The sequence below is a fragment of the Primulina huaijiensis genome, chromosome 15 (assembly GCF_012295235.1).
Source record: "Primulina huaijiensis isolate GDHJ02 chromosome 15, ASM1229523v2, whole genome shotgun sequence".
NCBI lineage: Eukaryota > Viridiplantae > Streptophyta > Magnoliopsida > Lamiales > Gesneriaceae > Primulina > Primulina huaijiensis.
The window spans coordinates 11,596,028-11,600,773 of record NC_133320.1 but is presented as its reverse complement, the minus strand read 5'-3'; the positions used below and the strand labels follow the sequence as shown (position 1 = coordinate 11,600,773).

The following is a 4,746-nucleotide window of genomic DNA, read 5'->3' as shown; positions in this document are numbered from 1 at the left end:
AGACAAACTCCATGGAAATCCTCAAGATTCCTTGGATCTTAGAAATTTGATTGTGCAAGATCCGGCCATCCGATTTTTGATCCAAGCATAGTTCCGTGTTTCTCTCGTCAAGAGCTTCGAAGGGATGTAAGTTTCATTTCTTTCCTGCATGGTTCGAAATTTAGGTGTTGGAGAAATCATACTTTGATTGATGTTATATTTTCTTGAGATTATGATCAACATATAATCGAAACCGGATCGAAGAACGGATAGTGTATGAAATTCTTGTTATTTTCCAGCCTATGTTTGAATGAGGTTGTGCAGATTTTGGGAATGGTGGTTTTAATTTTTTGATGGTTATGAGTCGTGATATTCATCTATTGTTGTTTGAGTTGCTGGGTATCTCGAAATTGCGTCGTTATGCCGTTGAAACGTAATTATATTGAGATTGATCATACCAGGTCTTGCTTTGAATTGTATATTGATGTTATGCCTCTCGAACATTCATTCTAGATTTCGTATTGAAGGCTTCGAACTCGAGAATTCAACTTCGAAACCGATAGAAGAAAGATCAAAGTTGCCAAGCTTTTATACCTTGAAGAGTGAGAAGTTGTTGAGCAGGACTTAGATCAATTTGACACAACCAAGTACTACAAAAAGAAAGGTATAAATCAATGTTAAACCGGGATAGATAACTCGAGTACGATATAACTTGAGTTCCCAAAACCACATACTAAATTGTTATTGCTTTGACGTGTTTGAAATTCTTCAGATTAATATGCTTAGTCTATTGAGTTATAGAAAAGCATGTATGATGAGATAGACATCTTGGATAAGTCTTTGGTAGAGGTTCCAAGTCACTGGACGTTTGGTTTATATCGGTGCGCTTAGAAGAAAGATCGACTCCTATTTAGACACTCGATATAGTGTGCCGAAGTCCGGGAATAGGGACGTACCACCACCTCAAATGGGAGAGTAGGTGGGAGACTTGTTACGTTCTTATTCAAACCGGGATTCCTAGATAAGAGTCGAGTCAAAGATTAAGAGTTAAAGAGTTTGATTTAAAACTTTGTATCGATTTATATTTTCTTATACTATGATACATGTTGTTTGACAAATGTTATATGCGTTTGTATATGCTTGTATGAAATGCATGCATACATTGTTTATACTGGGAAATATATTTCTCACCGGAGTTATCCGGTTGTTGTTGTGTTTGTATGTGCGCATGACAACAGGTGGGATAGGATGAGGGCCGAGAAGAGGATGAAAGATCGATATTAGAGTGGTGATCCGGGCTTAGACATAGATCTAGTTGTTCACCACTTGCTATGTGGTTGATAAACATTAGTTTGTTATGACTTTATTTTGAACAAGTTTTGCATCTTTGATCATGTTGGAGATATTGAACTTGCTCTTGTAAATTGAATAAGATGGAGCATAACTTGTTGTAGTATTTTGGACACTTGTTTCTGAGGTGCTCGGTGTTATAAAAAAAATTTCGACCTAGTTTATTTAATTGATCCATTTAATCCCAATGATGAATTGAAGAAAATGAGTTAGCGTCCGGGTCCCCACATGCTGAGCCGGGAAAAGAATAACGAGCCCTAGAAAGAGCGCAAAAGCACAATCTCCTTGCCTTGATAACAAAGCCAACGCTAAAAAAAAGTAACTAATTGGATACTACGTTATCATTATACTGAGTTAGAGTGTAGTAGTTCGAGTTAGAAAGTGGAACATTTGTTCAGTAAATTTTCATTATTATGAATAATAATCCTAATCCGCCTCTTGATTTACCAGAGATCCTAATTTTTCTTTATACATACAAATCAAATTCATTGGAAAGGTTCGAAATCAACGAAGGAAAAAGTAAGTGGACCTGACCCATTGAATTATGATTATATCCGCTATTCTTATATTCAAATTCGATAGAGATCAAATTTGAATTGGAACAGTCGACCCCCTGTTTTTTTTGGAATTTAATTTCTTTGGACATCGAAAGAATTTGTCGATATTTTCGATTCAATTTTCTTGTTCCATCTATGGGAATAACAATTTTTTCCCGTCCTCTACAGAGAAACTTTTCTTCCAAGTCAGAAGATAAGATCCATTGCCAGTATCTTTCTTTAATTACAGTTCAATGTGAATCTCTATCTATCTATAAATCTAAGTCTATTTAGATGTATAGCTATCAAATCATGGCTTTATGTACCTAACCTTTCTATATCGCCGCATCCGATATCTTTGTTACGACAGTGTAACGGGGAATGGATACTAGAAAGAGAACTTTCATCCCTAGTATTCTATTTTTTTAGTGAATTTAACCAAGGGAAATTATCTCTCTTTTGAAAAGATAAGACTCGATAGAAAAATATTTGAAGTGTCTTTTTTGCTTTGAACCGGGGAAGATATACTCTGGCGCTTTCGATTTATCTAAAGGAAAAAGAGATATAACAAAGAAGACACTCAAAGAAAATAAAAAAAATTCATCAAATGACGTATATGAAATTGGAAGAGTTTAGTAGACAGAGAAATTAGAACAATCTAAAAATATCTGTTTTTTGCTCAATCTCACGAACAAGATCTAAAAATAACATTAGTACAGGAGGCGGATAGATCTGAGAATCAGTTAATGAGAGGAGGGGGTCGCTTGTTACTTAAAAAGTACTTTCATCTATCTGATTGATGAATCATAAGCAAACAATTCATGGTTCATATTCTTAGAAACAAAGAATAAGAAAATTGAGCTCATGGATTTCCCTAGGTCAGTTTACGGGCTAATAAAGGATTTTTATCTTTGAAACCCGTTGGAAGGGGCAGTGAAAGAGAAATCATAGCGAAATGATCGAATCCCCAAAGTACTATGAGGTGCTCGGAAATGGCCAAAGTAGTTGAATAAGAGGATCGCTATGACTATAGCCCTTGGAAAATTTACCAAAGACAAAAATGATTTATTTTATATTATGGATGACTGGTTACAGGTACAACCTTTGTAACTTCATGGTATAACCATGGATTGGCCAGTTTCTATTTTGAAGGCTGTAATTTATTAACGGCTGCAGTTTATACTCCTGCTAATAATTTAGCGCATTCTTTATTGTTTTTATGGGGTCCTGAAGCACAAGGAAATTTTACTCGGTGGTGTCAATTAAGCGGTCTGTGGACTTTTGTTGCTCTGAATGGCGCTTTCGGACTAATAGGTTTCATGTGACGTCAATTCGAGCTTGCTCGATCTGTTCAATTACGACCTTCTAATGCAATCGCATTCTCTGGTCCAATTGTTTTTGTAAAGGCCTCTTAATTCGTACTTAAAAATTTGCGGAAAAATTTAAAAATTTTCTCTTTACGTAAATAGAATGTCTCATTCATAAAAATAACTGATAAAAGTTTAACCATTTAACATAACTGGGGAAGTAAATATTTGTTTGCAAACTCATATTTTAAAATAATCCCATAACGATGAAAATGTTTGAGCCTAAAAATAGTGAATGCTGAAAATGAGGTCATCGGATTCCAATACTGCCGACCCTCGATGGCTCATTGGTCCCTGCCCTCCGTCCCAAACTCATCAGTACCTACAACAATCAAGTCTAGTGAGTCTAAAGACTCAGTATGCATATATCGTAAATACCAAGTAATAATAATAAAATCGCATGCGAAGGAAATATCATGTCATGATTAATTGTAATGCGTGCATCACTGAACTGAAATCGTATCATGAATAATTAATATTACGTGTATAATTGAACTGAACTGAAAGTAGTAAGTGAAATGTTTGCTCCGTAGAGCCCTGTCATAAAAAAACGTGTAATAATTTAATGTACGTCTGATGTTATACGTAAGTAGCCCCCTGAACTGCACTGAACTGAACTGAACTGACCGATAACTGACGACCGGGTGAAATAATGTACGTCTGATCAGACTAATGAGACAGTATACTGGGTGGGACCGGTAAGTAGCTGTTAGAGTAGGTGCACGTCGAGCCAAGTGTTGGCCGAGTGTTCACAATGAGACTCTATGTATAAACGATCTTTATTTTAATAATATTTGAATTTATTGTTTTGGCACTTCTTTATCTGTATACCCATGCTAGTTGCATAGATAAAGCCCTTGAATATACAAATAGTAGAAAGAATATGAGATGCTCATATGATGAGTATCATGAAAGTCATATTTGTAATACTGTATATTCTAAACAGTTCCTAGTCGATTCAGCAGCCACTAAGAAGGATATAGGCCGCTCGAGTTCGAGACTAGTATCTGCGATGTGAGTACCATGTTTCATTGGTAGGGGACATTGTGATGTCCGAGCATGCAAATAGGTGCTCCTTGTAGAGTGCACTGAACAACTCTCCATAAAGGATTTTCCAAGTGGTTCTCACTTATCGAGTGGAAAAGTCCTAGTTTATGGTTGTACACAATTAGTCCTTATGACCCGGGACAACATTGAGACTCTATGTGCTAGAATTACACTTTGACTTGTTTACCGACTCTCAAGGGGTCATCGGGTGGCAAGGTTGGGTGTTCTGTCGAAACATATAGGAGTCGATGCATTGTAGTCGGGGATTCACCGCTTACCTACGGGTATGGATATCCTATGTGTTTTCATGTGCGTGTAGTTTGAAATCTCTGATCAGAGTATGGTGGTAATTATGAAAGGGGTTTCATAGATTACACCATCGATGCAACTACGACATGACACATAGTATCGATTCATTGACAACTCTCGATAAACCAATGGTTGTCGAATCGGTCGGGATATATGAG

At 36.5% G+C, this 4,746-nt stretch overlaps 1 long non-coding RNA gene across 1 annotated transcript; it reads left to right on the top strand.

Annotated features, from left to right (window-relative positions):
• Positions 1 to 1,363, top strand: LOC140958784 (uncharacterized). Its single transcript, XR_012171834.1, has 3 exons — positions 1 to 126; positions 493 to 643; positions 1,218 to 1,363. It is a non-coding gene; the product is annotated as an uncharacterized lncRNA (long non-coding RNA).
• Positions 1,364 to 4,746: the final 3,383 nt, after the last annotated feature.